We start from the raw sequence: 19,899 nt of genomic DNA on the forward strand, positions 1-19,899 counted from the left end.
TCACGTTGTTTTTCATTTTCCGATTCACGCTTGCATGAGAATGTTGAGAGAGACATGTTCTTCATTACAGAGAAACGCTTTTCGGTTTGATTCTTTGTGAAAGTCAATCACCAGATGGGATGTAGGCGCCACTTAACCGCGTTCAGCCTTTATTACATTGTGTTTTGCATGAACGTCAGGGAAAATGTAACCGTAGACGCCTTCTCATTGGATTTACTCGCACAGGAAGTTCCAAATTTGTATGGTTTTATTACCCATCAAAAATGTATAGAATGTTTTATTCAAAAAACAACACCTTTTTTAAATGCGGGATTTCATAGTAGCCATGGGGTTTCAAGAACACACACACATTCTTTATATTCTTTATGAATTGTTTAAATTAGCATTGGGTCTACAGACAATGCCATCGCTGAGGCAGCATCGCGATCCTCCACCCCGCCCCTGTTGCAGCAGCAACCCGCTCGCAAAGAATACATGCATAGGCCCTGTTTACACTAATACGTCTTAGTTTTAAAATTGTATCTTAGAACGAAAACGATCTACATCCACACTGGCATTTTATCTAGCATTTCTGAAAAGCCCTCCTTCCATACTATACCGCTGAAAATGCATATGACGTGACCACACACAGTGCTTTAGTGCCCCCACAAATGCCGATATACAGCCATATCGCACTAATACGAGTGTGATATTGCGTTTTACAACAGTTTGACGGCATAATTGTGTATATAAAAACAAAATCAAACATGGAAAGTCTCAAAAACCCTTTTGTTTGAGGACTTTCTTCCGCCTTGGATTCAAATTATAAGGTGACAATCAAACAGCAAGTATCTTTTAAACTTTAGATCTATATATATATATATATATATATATATATATATATATATATATATATATATATATATATATATATATATATATATGTATATGTATGTATGTATATATATATATATATATATATATATATATATATATATATATATATATATATATGTATATGTATGTATGTATGTATATATATATGTATGTATATATATATATATATATATATATGTGTGTATATATATATATGTGTGTATATATATATGTGTGTATATATGTATGTATATATATATATATATATATATATATATATATATATATATATATATATATATATATATATATATATATGTATATATATATGTGTGTATATATGTGTGTGTGTGTGTGTGTGTATATATATATATATATATGTATATATATATATATATATATATATATATATATATATATATATATATATATATATATATATATATATATTTCTGTGAGGAGTTTGCATGTTCTCCCTGCATTCGCGTGTGTTTTCCCTTCGGGTGCTCAGGTTTCCTCCACCGGTCCAATGACATGCGGTACCCAGTGACGGGTTGTTGCTGGAAGGGCATCTGCTGCGAAAACCGTATGCTGGATAAGTTGGCGGTTCATTACGCTGTAGCGACCCCAAATTAATAAAGGGACTAAGCCGAAAAGAAAATGAATTCATGAATGAATGAAAACAGTTGTCTTTAGTTTGTTTTCACTTTTTAAAAATTCAAATTTCGTTATTGCAGAAAAAAAAATTGTATAAACATTGTGCAGCATTTAAAAAAATGAAAGGGTTCTTGTTCACCTTAAATTGGTCTCAAATAATTTTGTTATTTGACTAAATCGTGAATCGTATCGCATCGTGAGTCAGATGAATGGTTGCATTCCTAGTGCTCAACAGAAGAAACATCTGTGTGTACGTGATCGAGAGAGTTGACTGAGTGAGAAGCTCTCAGCTGACAGACTCACTCACACAGGCGGGTAATTTCTCCCTTCTCTTTATCGCTATCCTCAGGAGTAATTAATTCGCACCACTTGCCAAGTATAGGGACATTATGCGCACACACACACACTTACAGAAAAAAGCCCTGTAACTGGCGGTTTCAGGTAAGCAAGACCTCAGCTTGATTGTACCAATTATTCTGCCACATGCTTTTGGTGACCTCGGCTGATATCCTTATTAATCAGTGAACGGCAGACCAACTTCCAGTTTCTCCTGACCCGAGGGGAGGAAACAGGAGTTTGACTAAGACTGTGTGGCACAGTGTGAAACTCGTGTTTGTGTAATCGTTTGCAAGTGTGGTTTAACAAGCACTGGAGCACTGTGGGATTGAGTATGATGCTAGAAGAGCTCGTAAAAGCCTGCTACAGGTTTATGAAGAAGCAGTGTATTTTAAATAGGCATTTATGACCTGTCTGTAAATCTTTTAGAGGGGGCTGTGTGGGATTTATTGGCAGTAACAGTTGTTGATTATCTGTTGTATGTTTAATATCTTTAGCATCATTTTAGGGATTGTTTCACAAAGCGGCTGCATGTTGTGTTTGTTAAATATATTGGTCAGATCATATATATATTTTTTTAAGCATCAAAAATGTGATACATGTTTTACCCCTCTTTAACTTTCCTTTTTAAGCTAATTATCATTTTTTATTTAATTTATAGCAAAACACACCCCAAAATGTCATTCATTGTAAGACATCTAATAAGATGTCATTCAGTGTTACAATCATTTATATACAAAAAAATCATCTGGCATTTTGTTGATTGAAAAAATGATTTGATTAGGACCATTTTAATGATAATTAAAAAGAAAAATACTAATTGATAGTCATTGTACATCTTAGTATTTTTACTGAAGAAGACTAGGACCATGTAATAGTAAAAAATTAATAATTAGGGTCAAGTAATAAAAAAATAAAACCCTGTTGAGATTTAAAGTCAATATAATGCGAGATTACACTTGTTAAATTTCTGAAAAAAAAAAAGGATTGAGAATAAACTCAATTTTTTGTGAGAACTTGAGAAAAAAATAAGAATAAACTCATAAACTCATGAAATTAAGAGGATAAAAGGTAAATTTTGATAACTTTATTTTTAACAATTAGCTTTATTATTGAAATAAAAATAAAAAAATTCCACAAAATGCACATCTTTTTTTTCCTCTCTCAATGTCATGAGTTTAATCTTACATTATAATGACTTAATCAATAGATGCTTTTATTTTTTAATGATTACTTGGCACTAATGCTCATCTGTAACTTTATGATTTTCTTTAAAGTTTTACCTATTTGTAAGAAAATCTTTTAAAGTCATTTAGGTGTAATATAGCTTTGTATGTTTACCTAAAGGAGGCACGGTGGCTCAGTGGTTTGTCACCTCATAGCAAGAAGGTTCCTGTTTTGAGTCCAGGCTGGGTCAGTTGGCATTTCTGTGTGGAGTTTGCATGCTCTGCCCATGTTCATGTGAGTTTCCTCCGGGTGCTCTGGTTTCCCCCACAGTCCAGACATGGGTTATAGGTGAATTGGATAAACCAAATTGATCACTGTGAATTAATGTGCATGTTTGTAAATGCGACAGTGTAGGGGTGTTTCTCAGTACTGGCTTGCAGCTAGAAGGGCATCCCCTGCATAATCTATATGCTGGAATAGTAGGCGATTCATTCCGCTGTAGTGACCTCTGATGAATAAGGGACAAAGCTGAAGGAAAATTAATCAATGAATGTTCACCTAACTTCATATCTGTCCGTTCGTCCGTCTGTCCGTCCGTCCATCCATCCATCCATCCTATCTATCTATAATGCTGTGTGTGTCAATGATAACTGATCATTTTTAATGCAAAAAAACCCTAAATTAACGTAGTAACACCAACAGTAGAGTAAAACGTTGAAATAAATAAAACGCAATACGGTAAAAATAAATAATAATAATGAATACAAATAAATAAATAAAAAAGGGGTGGCATTTACCAATCAAAACACTCAAAGTTTAAATTCCATTATCAGAATATGTTTAGCTGTTACAATGAGTGTGTTGACAGCACTAATCAGGTTTGAGGAAATCCACAGAAAGGCTGCCATACCAACGTAATCTCATGGCAATTCTTTTTGATTTGTGGCTAATTCGTATGAATTTGTACGATCCAATTCGTACAATTTAGTACAATCTGCTTATCACCCATTGAAGGTTTGGGGTTGAGTTGGGTGCCACGCCTCCTTTTTAAAATTGTACATTTTCGTTCGACTGAACTCGTACGAATTCCTACGAATTAGCCACTAAACTGACACAACGTTAAATGCTTATGTTTCCTCTTGAGATCAGGCTGGCCATACAGCTTGAAATAGGTGTTGAGATTTTGCTTCCAATAAATGTTTCCTTTCGAGCTAATTGTTGTTTTATGTGTAAAATCATGAACCCATTGCTAAAAGTAATTGATTTTGTTAACTTTTATGGAGTTTAAAGTTGACCCATAAAGTTCTGAGGAAAAGTTGTTTACAAAGACAATAAGATTAAATAAAAGAGCAGCACTTGAGCAACAAGGAATTGAAAGAATTGAGTGGGAGCTTTATGGGAATGTGTGGGAAAACATGTGGAATCATTATAATTCTCAAAGTCTTTGATCTGAGTGGAAAAAGCTGCCGTTTTGCAGTCCCTGAAGACGGAAGGTCAGTGAAATGAAACCTTAATTGCTGTATAATGGTGCATCTGTCTGGGCACACAGAGGTAAAGGCAGAAAGACATTATTATAGAGGTAACAAATGTGACCAGGCAAGTTTACATATCACGTACACACATGGCTCAAAGACTCCTTTTTTTGAGAGACTGTGGTGTCTTTGTGTCGAGAGATCAGAGTAAGGGAGCACACAGGGTCAAAGCTACTGATCCACTGATTAGTGTTTTTATTTCTTTTACAATATTCAGTTAAGTTTAAAAAGTACATTTTTAAAATGGCTTTATTTTTAAGTGAAGTTTATTTATAAACTAATTTCGAGAGGATCAAATGCTTATGATTGCTCGCTGCTGGTCCTTTATTATCCAATTTATGATTCACCAATCAGACGATTCCTAAGCCACTAAGTTCCTATAACAGCCATCTTCATTTTGAAGAATCCCCTCTTCCACCCCTACTTCTCCTTTCCTAGATGGGTGGCACAGTGGTTAGCACTGTTGCCTCACAACAAGAACGTCCTGGTTCTAATCCTTACCAAGTCAGTCAACGTTTCTGTGCAAAGTTTACACATTCTCCCTGTGCTCACGTGGGTTTTCCCCAGGTTCCCCAATTTCCTCCCACTGTCCAAAAACATGCAACTTACAGTAGGTTAATTGACTAATCCAAATCGGATCCATATAGACATGCTTCTAGTTAGTAGGTATCTCCTAAGATTAATCCCTATCTGTTCATTAAAGAAAACTATTGTCCCCAATCCTTACACACTAAAAAGAAATGTGTTGCTGCCTGTTCAAACTACTTATTTAAAATAAACTGAAAAGACTCAATTCTTGAGATGTTCAAATCAACTTATTTGTTTTGTTTAATCGACTGTTAACTTAATCGATTTGAGTTGGAACAACTTGGATGAATCGTGTGGATTCCTTCATTTTTTTACAGTGCAGTAGGCAATAATTATGTTTAAATCTGTAGTTTATTTTAAATATATTCATAATTGTAATCAAATCACTTAGAAATAATGAATACATAATGTTGCAACAAACTGGGGCCTGTTTCAGAAAGCAGGTTAAGTTAAAACTCCGAGTAGTTTAACCCTGAAATGAGAGAAACTCTGGGTTTTCCGTTTCAAAATGGCAGGTTTGTTAAACTCGAGAAAGCAGGGTAAGTCAAGCCTGTTTCTGAAAGAGAGTTAACTTTAACTCAGAGTCAGTTACCGTGGTAACTTACTCTGTGAATCTAACCTGGTCTGGAGCAGGTTTTATTCTCTAAACTCTGAGTTTCTGTTGGTCTCCTCCCCTTTTTAAAGATGAAGCAGTATTTCTCGCATTAGTCTTACATTTCCACACACCTATTTTAGAGCTCATATTGGAGATGTGCATAAAAAAGATTGATGGAAACGTCATGATTCACATAACTTTTGAAAATACGCATAATATACCATGCGCATACCTGAGTAGGTTAAACTTTTATTTGATAAGATGCACATAAACTATGAAGTGCACTTAACAAATTACATGTACATTAAAAAATGGTTTGTTAGAGATGATGATGAAAATGTGTGTGAATGGACAAACCAGCAGACTGAGCACACTGCAGAACATCTTAAATGTTGTTTTAGTCTTTCTAAAATGCCTTTACTGTTTCAGTATTAGTGTATATTATTAATTACCTCCGAGCATCTGGAGCGTGTCAAGATCTCCGCGTCTGGCTTCAAACGCCCCCATGTGTTCATTGTGTGTCAATTGTCCTCTGGCTCTGAGGCGCAAGTACATTCATTAAATAAAAAATCATTGACGCAGCTTCTTCTACCGCAGTAATTCTGTTTTTACTGTTGATATTTGGTGCAAGTTAATCAGAAAGTGACGATTGTGTTCTCTTCGACTCTTTGGATAAAAACGCTGCTTTATTTTTAGGCATTATTCCAGTTTTGCACAAATTTATGTAATAGCCTATATTTTGATGGAAACACAGCTATTGCCTACATTTTTGTCACACAGAACAAAGTCACGTACGAGGCTTGTCCTTTTTTTCATAAATAATTAGCTTAACCTTCGACATGTACTGTTACTAGATTAATGGGGTTATTATTCTGTCTAAATTATTTTATTACTGCTTACCTTCTTAATGTTATATCAACCTCTATCACTTGACCAATAAAAAGGCAGACACACAACAAGTGCACTGTTAAATCTATTAAAACTGATAAAAGTGTATAAATGTTTAGAAAAAAAGTATAAACGTCACACATTACATTACTTATTTTATTATACTTAAATGTTTAAATGCTTAAAATGAAAAATTACACATTAACTTGAGCAGCTGTTTTCCCAGGCTAACTGTCTCTGTTTCACTGATGGTTGCTTCTTTTTAAATATATACGCTCATATTTGCTATAACTTTGCATGAGCAGATCAAGTTCAGCTGGAGAAAGAAATGGTGATCTCTTTTTTTAAGATGTTGCCATAGTCACTCGTAATGTCTGTGCTCCATTGATAATGCCTTTTTATAGTCACGGTGTGCGCGCTTAACTCTGAGTTGGTCTACTCAAAGTTGATCGACCCAACTCAGATCAGCTATTCTGAAACCGAAAACTCAGAGTTTTTAATCTCTCGGTAAATCAACTCAGAGTTCAAGTTTAAACTCCCAGTTGTTTGAACCTCCTTACTGAAACAGGCCCCTGGACAACTCAATTATTTAGTAGATTATTGATATTTGGTTTTCTAGAAATATTAAAACGGATACTTTTGCAATGCCTGATATTTGATTTAATAGAAATAAACTCTGGTTTTAATGAACTCTGATTTGTAATTAACCCTAAACTCTCCATTGTGAAAACATTGAGTATTAATGGAGTAGAGCTGCACAATATTGTTTGAGCATTGATATCGCAATGTGTGCGTTAGCAATCGTCACATCACAGGATATGGAATTGTGAGTTGGGATTTTAATTGACCAGAAACCACAGGTCAACCCACAAGAGATTTGTAGAGACCCTGCGGAGTTCAATCACAATAGAGTGAAAGTTTATCATGTGTAAAGTGTTTTAAGGCCTGTGTCTTTGTGAGCATTTTAAGAGAGTTTAAAGCATTTTAATAGTGCATAAAGTAGTTTAATAAAGATTGTTTTGATTGAATAATTTATATAATGAAGACTAAAATTTGATTATTCAACCATAAAGCACTGTTTATTTCACTTTAACATGTGCTCAATTGTGCTGACTGTATTGTTTATTATATGTATATACTATCTTACTACAAAATATATTTATATTTCAATTCTCTACACAATCATGCAAATAAATCTAATTGAATGACTTTTTAAATAGAGCTGTTTAAGTTATCTGGTGAAAATGTATTTATATTGCAATAAATATTGCAGAGAAAAAAAAATCTCGCAATATCAAAATTTTCCAATATTGTACAGCTCTAATATGTAGGCAGGTGATATATTTTGTTAGCTGATGATGACTGACGCACGTCTGTTTTACAACATACACAAAATCTGTGCTTCATTAGTCATGTTTGCTTTGATCATCATGCAAATTTAATTAACATAATTATTACATACATAATGTTGCTACAAACTGGAGATTTAAAACTTAAAAAAAAAAAATAGCCTCTTTGCTTTTGTTCTGGAAATATTAAACTGCAAACTTTTGCGATGCCCTGTATTTAATGTTAATGCAATAAAACTGTTTTTTTTAGAGTTCTGATTTAAAATTTACCCTAAACTAGAGCTGCACAATTAATTGTAAAAAGATCGCGATCTCGATTCGACCCCCTAGACGATCTTAATCCAGCATTTCTACGATTCTGTCAATCATATTTTTAAGTTCAGGAGAGAAGCAATGGTGGCTGCACAAGTCTTCACATTGTTTTACATACGTTTTTCAGCAAAGTGGACACCTTCAAATAGTGTTGAAAGAGTCACATGCTGTATTTATAAGATATAATTCACCTCAAAAATGTCATTTCTGTCTTTATGTAATGTATTTGAGACCGCAAAATCACACGTGACGTGAGATGACCTTCAGCTGATACCACAGAGAGGCGGGCGCACTCGCGCCTCTAAATGAAGTCTACTTTAGTGACCAGAACCTGCATAGGCTGTGAATATCAGGTAATAAAGTTGTAAGTAACGTTTAGTTTGTGGCACAGAGTGATCGTTTGGGAGCTGCGTGGGAAGTGAACCGCTCTTAGTCTTAACAGTGAAAATGAAACCGAAAGCGCGCACAGTGTTGCCAGATGTAGCTGACTGATTCCAGCCCAAAAAGTATGCAAAACCCGCCGAAATGCAAAAATATTGTTGCGCAAATACACAGCAAATTCATCAGAGTTAAATTCTGGTGTTGAAGCATTTCGGAGTAAAGTGTTGACATTAAAGAGTTATATTTTGATAAATGAATATAATAAGAGTTAGAATTGCAGCCGCCTAGCCTAACGTTACTCTGCCCGGATGGTAACAGCAACACAGGACGGTTTCCATAAGCTCTGGAGAGTTTCTAAAACATATCTGGTGAGTAAATGAACATATGCTTACTTGTAAAAGGCTTCCTGACTAAAACATATGATTTTTTGTTATTCGTGTATGTTAATTTGGTTATTTTAAACACCGCGGCCCTTTTAAACTGGTTCATTCGTGGCCGTCCATATACCGTTAGTCCATAAACTCGCGTGATAACGTACGCTTGAATTATATTAAGTGTTGACAACCATTAAAGTCGGAATGTTAACATTAATGTCTTTAAATGACCGCGTTTGCACTCAAACATTTAACGTTACAGAAGTCTCCCGGAAGTTGCGGGACTAACGTTAACGTTATCTCGCAAATGCACAGAGATTCCCAGATGCCCAAGTAGATGCCCGCAAATGAATGATAATCTCCCGGAAATCGCGCGTCTCCCGCCCGGTCATTAAACACTTTGCACACCCCTCTTCACCGCATCCCTCCCAGCTCTTCAGGTACGTCGCGCGCAAGTCACCCCCACCGTTCTTAAGGTACGTCGCGTGCAACTCGCCCCACCACTCTTCAGGTACCCATCTCTCCCGCTACCTCCCGCAAATCAACTCTGTATCCCCCCTCGGGATGTCTGACGTTAGTAAGTTAGGCTATTTCTGTAGTCAGGAACATCTTAGTCAAGCTTTTTCTCCCGCATGATATTGTGCTTAAAACTATAGGCTAAACTTAAAGACTATTTAGTGCGTTGTAAACAGCCACCTGTCTGTAAAATTAATCAACTGATTCATATTTGAGCAGCCTAATGATGATACAGGTTTGATTTGTAGATTTATTATCAATAATCAACATCTGAATCAAAAGATATCTGAAAAAGTGTGAGGCATACTTTGTGATGTTCATCTCTCCTTTTTATCTGAAGGTTATGCATATGTGTTAGATACTAATGTTTTGTTGTTTTTTTAACAGCTACAGTTTTCCATACAATAACACAAGACCCTGTGACGATTGGCTGATTAGAGACGGATGGTGTATTTCCAGAGTTGGTGAAATGACCAAGCACACCTTCTTGGTCATATGTGGTGATAATAATGAAGGTATGTTTGATAAAGTTCTGTATTTGTTTCACGATAAGCTGAGAGGGTATTAGAGCATTAGAGAATAACAAATGACATGAAGGGGATAAGTTTTGTATTGTGGGTGAACTGTTACTTAAATAATGTTTTGCTCTTTGCTTTGTGCTTTGCACTTTTCCTCTTCTGCTTATCCTAATATTTTAGATTATATTTGGACCTGAAACATCTGCTAGACTCCAGTAAAGGTGGCGTCAATACTGGACCTGAAAGGGCCTAACTAGTAAAGAAACACGCATGCACACACACACACACACAAACACACACACACGCGCACACGCTTACAGAAAACTGTAAGTTTATGAATATTTTTTACACTGTGGCCAATATTTTGGGGAAGTCAGCATCACTAAATGATATAAAAGATTTTAAGCTCCTCTAAATTTAGCTCCAAGTGTTGTGTTAAATTGAGGATTCTGGACAGACAGCTGCCTGTTTTTCCAGTTCTAGTCATAGTGGTTAACCTAATTGTTTTTGGAGATCCAACAGTGATTTATGTGTTTTTTCTACTTTTCCATATCCTGTCACCTCAACCAGCTGGGAGAGTCAAGTTGTGGATCATCATGAAGATTTTCAAAAGGTGAGTTTAGATTTCTTGAATGTTTTATTTACTTTAAATGTTCTTTTAAATATATCATAGAATTTGATTGCAATTTGTTTTTAAACATTTATCTTAGTCATGCTGGAGTCTTAAAGAGTTCTTAGAAGAGCATCACCCTATATCCGTGCATCAGGAACCACCAGACGAGCGATCAGCAGCTATTACATCGTCATGGATAAAAAGGTCATCCTGTGGCTGGGAAGCGCTTCATTCACAGGACATGCTTGATGAGATTTCCCAGCTCCAGTTTGTTTTCACATAAGTTTACAGCATTTATACCTTAATTTAAACTGCTGTGTTTAATATGGAGGACCAAGGAAACACCAGAAGTGAAAGATTTGCACGCCAAGTTGTTTAAAATGTAATTTCAGAAGAAAACTATGCGTTCAGAAGAAAACTATGAGTGACGCTATATTGAACTTTCAAATTGCTCTGATGAAACATCAAGTTTGGACCAAATGACTGAAACAGCCTTTTTGAGCACTGGTCATACATATTTTGTTGATACTGTCTGTACTAATAAAACATTTAAAGCATATTTGACATATTGTTGCATTTTAAAAACTGAATGAATTGTTGAATGTTTTCAAATAAAATGTTTTTTTATTTTATAATTTACAGTCTTTTTGACCTTTTTACCATATTTACACTCAAGAGAGTTATATAAAATAAATATATTACACCAGGCGGTGTTAAATATAGTTACATTTTTTAACTCTGCCAAGAGTTAAAATTAACCCTTACTTCGGTGTCAATGTGCCAACCCTTTTGAAAGTGTTGATTTAACTTTGTTTTGAGTGGACCCCATGAGACACTTTCAAAGTGTTGAAATTAACACCCATAGAGTTGTTTTGGGTTCCAATATTTTGCTGTGTATCAAGTCATCACAGCATTAGTTAGTTAGTTGTTTCTGGATTTTGTTAGTCCTAATTGATGCTGTTTTCCAATACAAAACATCAGTTAAAATACAAGTTGCAGTGGAGCTTATTCATTTTTGGTGGGTGCTCCTAAATTTTTCTGGTGCTCCTACATTTTTATAGTTGGGAGCACCGGCAATTTCAAGCCTTGCATTAAATAAATACAGTTTTTTTTAATTTATTCTTATTTTCATATATTTATTGTTCTGTCATTTATTTACAGCGTGAAATTATTTTTGTTTAAATGTCAAAAACATTCACCTATTTTTAAGCACAGAGAGAAATTTACTATAGTTTGTTTTTGATATTTTGTGCTGTATTAATTAGTTACTGAGCAGCAATAAATAACACTGTTAAATAAAGAAGTTTCTTATTCTTAACTAGTGGGGTTTGAAAATTAATGAATGCGTGATAACTGTGATTATTTCTCAGACCATAATCGCACAACCAAAGTCTATAATTGTTGCATCCCTATTTTATTCTTGCCATAATAAAAGATAGAATTGTAGAGCAACCCATGTTCTGTTGTCTTTGATATTTCACTTTAATTGGTAGAACTGTCCAAGATATGAGCAAAAGCAAGTGATGCATGAATGTTTGATTTAAAAAATCTTGAATAGTTATAAAGATCTTTATAATCATTATTATAAATTATAAAAATCTTCAATGATATTAATTTAAAATGACCTAGTTCCGGACACTTTCTACTTAGTTTATCCGTACGAATTTACTGTCTGTTTCTCTTGACCGCCACTTGGCATTTATAAGAATATCTCAAAGGCGAACGCGTCAAGTATAAAAGCCTTGTCCGTTTCGTGAGGTGCGCGATGCGGCGCCTGTCAAAAGTATTAATCAGCTTTAAGATGTTTGCTTGTTTGTTTTTTTTCTGTAGTTTAATGGTGCATCTAATCTGTCTTGGTACCGTTCAATTTGAATACATTTATTTTACCACAAATTTTGTGATTTTTGCATTTTCTCTGTGTATGCATGTTTTTGATATTGTGACATAGGGCTTAAATGTAACACTAAATGGTCTTAAAGTCTTAAATGTGACAATGATATCTGCAGAAACCCTGTGTGGTGACCCCTGATAAAATAAATGACTAAGCCAAGGGAAAATGAATGAAATGAATGGATGTACAGTAGGTAGGTGATATTTTGTTAGCTGTTGAGTGATGCACAATGCACTATTTTGTTGTCTGTTTTACAATATATACAAAATCTTTGCTTCATTAGTCATGTTTGCTTTGGCCATTATGCAAATTTAATTAGCAAAAATGTAATCACCAGCAGTGGCAGCAACCTCTATGCCTTTGAATTGTCCAGATTTGAGTGCTTCTACAAATGCTCTGCCATTTTTCCCCCCTCTCGTGCACCTGTACTTCCACATGGCAAAGGTGGCAGGTAATTTTAGTCGTTCCTCTGGAGATTCTAATTGATTATCTCCCAGTTTGCTGATGAGCGGCATTTGCATTTAACACGAGCGGTAAAGAGCGCGGCACACTGCACTTCAAAAGCCTGTATGTTCTAATGGAGCCGGGCTGCTGGGTAATTAATCACACCGAGGCATTAAGCACTAATACAACACTAAAACAGCTAGTAAAGATAAAATACTGCAAGACATTCTGCATTCTGTTCCCCGAAAATAAAAAATGGGCTGTGACTGCATCTGTCGAGCCAAGCCGAACGTCCAACTTTGTGTTTTTAGCAGCTTTGAAATGATGGATTGCCTCTTGTTAAGCAGCACAGAAGGCGCTGTTTTTAGCGGGAAGCTGAATATTAAATTCATTAAGATGGGATAATCATGCATTGAACTTCAAGTCAAGAACAACAGTTATTTGCGGTTTCTCTGGCTTCACACAATATTAGCACAATCCATTTGACGATGGGTGTAAATTACAACGGGCATTCAATCAATTGTTTAAGATGACAACCAATGGGGTGTTTTGGAAAGCTTCTTACATAACTGAAAGATTAGATTGTTTAAAGGGATAGCTCAACCATAAATGAACATTTACTTACTATTTATTAATCCTCAAATGATTGCAAACCAGTGCTTCCACATAGACTTTACTTAAACTGAACTTAAACTCTGAAAACTGGACTGACACCGTTTCAATTTACTAGAACTTCTATGTTAAGCTGCTTTGACACAATCTACATTGTAAAAGTGCTATAGAAATACAGATGAATTTAACAAACTGAACTTGGGGGCCATCCAAGGTATAATAGTATATTTAGTAACACATTTGTTTTATTGTTATTATTAATTTTTTAATTCAATTCACCTTTATTTCTGTAGCACTTTTTTCGATGTAGATTGTGTCAAAGCAGCTTCACATAGAAGATCATAGTGAATTAGAACAGTGTCAGTTCAGTTTTTAGTGTTTAAGTTCAGTTCAGTGTGGTTTAATAATCACTACTGAGAGTCCAAACACTAAAGAGCACATCCATTAATGCGCCGCTCTACTGATCCCGAACCATGCAAGACAGTGGCGACAGCAGCGACAGCGGCGAGCATAAAATTCAGCAATTGGTGAAAGTGAAGAATTAAAACCTTGAGAGAAACCAGGCTCAGTTGGGCACGACTATTTCTCCTCTGGCCAAACGTCTTGCGCAGAGCTGCAGTCTAGGCGTCAGACTGTTAACACTTTTCCCCATTCAAAAAGATAGTGACATGTCTTGTGTTTTCTATAGTCTTTGAATCTATCAGCAAAGCTGATGTAGATTGTGTTGTTTACAAAATGGTTGCTGTTCAGCCACTGAAATCTTCCGGCGATAGATTGATGTCACTATTTTCAGTTTCATAAGGGACATTTACATCATCGATAATGTCTAGCCTGCTTTACTGAGGTGAAGGTTGGTTTTATATTGGCTCAATTTTTGAATAATGACAACCTGTGATGCGCTGCCCATATTGTTTACCATGCTATTCTTAATATTTAGTCAGAAATAGCATGTAAGTATGGCTTAGTAATAAGTGTAATTCTTGCACGCCGCCGGCCAACCACGCTTTTAGGACAAAGCACATGAGAGAGTGAGACCAGCGATCCTTGCATGTATGAAATGTTATACATTATTGCAAGTTTTGCTTGCTACATAACTGAAAACCTGCTAGATATAATAGCTTTTCATTTGGTATTGTAGCACTATAAAGTACTATGAAGTTTTCTAACTGGCGAATGACATGATCTAGTGGGTCTCTGTTATCTTTAAGGTGCGCGCTAGCGATTTCAGGAGATGTGGCTTTAAATGACAGGATATCTCAAAGATATTATGCTAACTAGGCTTGGGCCAGTATAAGATTCTGACAGTATGATAACCTTGGATATAAATATCACGGTGTCGCTGTACTACATTATTAAAATTACTGCTCTAAAATCTATTATTTTTAAATGTCTGGGTAAAAGACTAAACTTGTTCCACTTTCTACACAATATATTTTAATTTGAGAAACAGGTAAAATATTTTGGAGCGGTAAACATGTCAGGCTAAATCATTCAAATGAACTATGGACTTCTGCTGTCTTTGTTTGTTTTAAAAACACTGATTTATACTGTAGGAATGGTATAGCAGAAAATTTTGATGGTTTTAAAACCTTGACTTTTCCAAACCGAGGTATACCTTGAACACTGTTATCATCCCCGGTTAGCATTTTGGTAGAACACCTACTGCACCTTTAAATTGCTACATGCTAGTTGGCGGTTCATCCGCTGTGGCAACCCCAGATTAAATGGACTAAGCTGAACAGAAAATGAATGAATGTTTTGAATATTATCCACCACTGAAACAGCTAAATCTGTTCATTCATGCTTTTATGTCCAAGTCACTTAGGTTTCATATACGTTTCACACAAATTCAAACTTTGTTTAATTGATATAAACTGTAAAGTTAATTAGATTCAACTTAAAATGTAAGTATTTTTTATAGTGAGAAGCTTTAGATATTATAGCTAATTAAAACAGGTAAATATTTTCCCATGTTTTTATGTTAATTCAATTCAAGTAGGTTTAAACTAAATGTTTTAATTCATAAATAGTATGCTAATTGATGTAAACGGAAATGACTTGTCAAGTTTGCAAAAAAAAAGTTAAAGTTTTTCCTCAGTTTTTAAAAATGTAAGTTTTATTACAGTAAGAAGTTTTGATTATTAGACACCACTAAAACAGTTCATGTTTACTTGAAGTTAATTTATTAATTAATTCATTCATTTGTAAGTCGCTTTGGATAAAAGCTTCTGCTAAATGACTAAATGTAAATGTAAATTGTAATTCTCTATTGGTGCCGCTGTTGCACTACATTTATTTAGTGTTATTTTTTTCTAATATATACCTGTTTTTCTTAGATTTATTATTTTTTTGTACTGTTGAATATTTTCTCATCCTCTTTTTTTTTTTTTAAGGCATTGCCTGGAAAACGCCCTGTGCTTGACATTTCATTTTTTTTTTTTTGTCATGCACAGATGCTGAGCTGAAGAATCAGCCTCCCAACAGGCACGAATTGCTTTCATGAGTCTTATCAGATCTGACGTTCTCAAGAATTGTTTTGACAAGAAGTGCATCTCCAGCTCTGTTTCTCCTCTTTCTTCCACAAACGCACTCGTCGAGTGTCTTTCTTGAGAAGAAAGCATGATTCTGTCAAGCGGTGTATTCGAACAACTAAGCTAAAAGGCCGGTGTCTCCACTTTAGTGCATAGGGGTCTTTGTAAATTCATGGAATGGGAAGTGAGGAACGGTTTTGGTTTTAAGACTCACGCAAACCTTTTTTTATACTCTCAGTATGTTCAAAATCTGTTTCATATTTTTGCACTTTGGATCAGTTTGGAACAAAAGGATCATTATTTTATAAAACTTTAATACTACAATTAATTATCCAACTATCTATAATCAATTATTAGTGTTATTTTCTTAAAAGTAAATGTTTACATATAAAACATAAAAGTACATACAAATTAATGGAACCTACACTCCCAGAAATAAAGGTACGCGAGTTGTCACAGGGGTGGTACCTTTTCTCCAAAGGTACACATTTGTACTTTCATATTGGTACCCCAAAAGTACATATTAGTACCCTACAAATTTTAAGAGAGACACTTTTCTTACTTTTTAGGTACTAACATGTTCCCTTGAGGTATTAATATGGACCTTTTAGGAACAAATCTGTATCTTTTGAAAAGGTTCCACCCAAGTGACAGATCGTGTACCTTTATTTCTAAGAGTGTACATATTAGATTTTTCTTTTTTTTTGTTAAACAAGCAGAAACATTTTCATTTATGTAAATGTTAAATGGTTGTAACTTTGGCATACCTATTCATGTTTATCAATATTTAAATTCTAATGTTATTTATAAGGAGTTTTTATTTACAAGTTTTTTGACACCTACAGGTGATCCTTACACTGTGTACCAGGTTTAAAATGATGCAGAACTAAAAATCTAAAAATACTTTTGTTCTAAAAAATATTCTGCAGTGTTTGACCCATTCATTATGTCTGTAAAATAATTAATGATGATAACTTTTGTGCTGGCCAATAATTGGCAAAACGATAATTGATTATGGACTTACTTTTTCATGTTACTTTCAGTGTAAGACCAATTTTAAAAAAGTTTTTTATTAAAACAATTAAATATTCTGATATGCGTTTCTTTAATGCTGTAAAAAATATAATTTAAGTGTAGAAACATTTCTTCCGCAATAACTTCACACAAATGCTAAATGATTTATATTTCATTTGTTTTCATATCAAACACTTTCAAAATGTGACTGAAATTCATGTTTATGAAATAATTCTCTCAATAAATCAATATTCACAAAATGACTAATGATTATAGTTGAGTGTGAATAATAATAATAATACAAAAAAAACAACAACAACAACAGTATTGTTCTCTAGAAGTTAGGGATGCTCTGAGTAACGATTCTTTGTCGTGGGTATCAGCCGATACAGAGTACCGATTCCAATGCTTCAAGCTTTATAATGCATAAAGCACATTTTCACTCCAAGTATGATACTTAAGTGGAGATCTCTCATTACCTTAAGAGAATAAATTAAGAATGTTGCATTTAAATGTCAATCACGTCTCCTTCAACTATTTTGTCATGGTCAGAAGCAGCTATGCAGAAAGTAACATGAGACAGATGCAATTTGGAAGCATTGTAAATGATAAAATAGGGATTCAACATGTCTCAATCAAGTACAAGTTTGGAGTACATTGATGCCTAAGAAGTTAAAATGCACACTTACAAATCAATTACTTTTTTACTTAAAGAAAATAGACCTATAAACTACTGTTTACTGCAATAAGTGAATTACAAGAAATTATATTATTAACTGTTCGTCAAAAAAAATTGGTTTTGTTTATCTAATAATAACACCCAGCTTTTAGTGATCTTGCAATATAGTCAAGAACACAGAACGTTCAGTTGTAAAAAGGCCTAAATACATGAAGACCATTCAAATATTTTGCTTTTCTCCAACTATTGACCACAGATCTCTCAGAAAAAGAGGGGGATTTGTACTCATATCTTTACTGCTCAAACATAAGTCTAAAAAAAAATCCTACACTTTTCTTTTGTTTTGATTAAACTTGTTTTATAAATACAAAACAAGGAGATGAAAAGGAACAGGCTATAGATATGAGAAGTAATGAAATAGTTTCAGAGTACTGTGATGAAATGCTGGTTAAACATATAAATGTAAACAGTCATTATAACAGACCAGAACACAGAGCTAAATGTTATTACGTAAATATAAAGAAGAGAATAAATAATACTGAACCTATAATCAGTGAATATGAGGTGGTTTCACTTTCGAAATGCGGTATAAATTCCTCCCATTTTGGCGTTTTTAATTCTTTTGAACACATTCAGTTGCTGCGTGTCAATTTGACAAGGCTTCTATGTTCTTTCTTGCTGTCAATTGCGGAAGAAATGATCGATAAAAGGTTTCTGTTAAACCGCTTTAACATTTGGGGGGATTCAGATTTGTCCGGGGAGTCAGATACAACACCAGCACTACATGTTTCTCCATGTCGCGTCAGTGATGAGTCGTTCTTGAATGATTCATTCATTTTGAACAAATCTTTTGTATGACTCAGAGAGTGAATCATTCATTTGTGCAAGTGGAGCTCGCGTGCGACCTTGGAGTGTTGTTTCGCGCAGAATGCGCACAGGTGGCCTTAAACCATATATGAACGATATTGTATAATAACGCATCACGTTGGGGAATCATATCGATATATCCCCACAAATCGATATACCGCTCAGCTCTTGTATACAGAATGTTGTCACTGTTAATTTAAACGAGCACATTTAACACAATATGTAAAGTTATGTGTTAAGAATCTTCTGGGACTCTTATTTTAAACTCTGTTACAGTCAGTTGCACTTCATCTGTTTTTATGTAGTGTAAATGCCCTCTAAACCTGTCATGAGTGTTAATCGCTGGCCCAGAATGAAAGTCAGAGTGTGCTGCAGATTTTCTACCTTTGAGGAGAGACACTGATGGAGTCACTGGAGATTTCTATGAGCTGTATGTTCGTTGTGGTATATATTTAAAGTGATAGCCCTGGGTTAGATCTGTATATTAAGCATGCTGCGTCTCTTGTGCTGCATATTTAAGATATGCTGTGACTGAAATTGATGCAAAAGTGGACTCAGTGAAAGAAGTAAAAACGGGAAATAAAATGCAAGCTTTTAATTATATGTATAGCATGATGGAATGGAGATAAACACAGAAGAGGTTTTGTCAATCATTCAACTTTTGAACTGCTAATAGGTTCCAAATATAACCTTTAGAATGTGCATTTACTAGGGCTGCTTTGTTCAAAAGAGAAACAAATTATTATTCATTAGAAACCTGAGGTATATTTATTCATTTATTTATTTTTAGCCTGCAGAACTCTTGATAAAAATGCCAGAAAGTATCTTGATTTTTATACAGGGCTTTGCAATAAAGTTCGCTCACCGGCCTGAGGTCAGCGTGTGGAAATTTCCGGCCAGTGGTGCAATGCTGCTGAATTTTTCACATTAATTGAGCTTTTATATTAAGTGTTTATGCCTTGAAAACGTATTTGCAAACTTTTGTGATTTGATAGTAAAGATGAGTCTTTGGTTAAAGAGGAGAATTAGGACTGCGTTACCAGAACTATATACATACTATATATCTACGTATATACTATACCTTACTATATAGCTAATTTGTCAAACACTATTTTCTCCCACCTTTATTTAATTTTAGCTCTAGGTCCTCCCATCACATTCAAATCAAGACTTAAAACAC

General features: G+C 34.6%; 1 protein-coding gene across 11 annotated transcripts in view; it reads left to right on the forward strand.

Annotated features, from left to right (window-relative positions):
• LOC147833028 (uncharacterized) overlaps positions 1–19,899 on the forward strand; it is a 425,349-nt gene that overhangs the window by 50,780 nt on the left and 354,670 nt on the right. The window contains exons 1-4 of one of the 11 annotated variants that reach the window (XR_015513151.1): positions 8,939–9,028; positions 9,938–10,065; positions 10,249–10,681; positions 10,779–11,316. The exons of 9 other annotated variants lie outside the window; for them this stretch is intronic. The gene's annotated coding sequence lies outside the window, so the exon portion shown is untranslated. Of the gene's footprint in view, positions 1–8,938; positions 9,029–9,937; positions 10,066–10,248; positions 10,682–10,778; positions 11,317–19,899 lie in introns of those variants that run through there. One more of the 11 variants, XR_015513152.1, reaches the window with a different exon arrangement.

The sequence above is a fragment of the Danio rerio genome, chromosome 17, assembly GCF_052040795.2.
Source record: "Danio rerio strain M-AB ecotype USA chromosome 17, GRCz13ab, whole genome shotgun sequence".
Classification (NCBI taxonomy): Eukaryota; Metazoa; Chordata; class Actinopteri; order Cypriniformes; family Danionidae; genus Danio; species Danio rerio.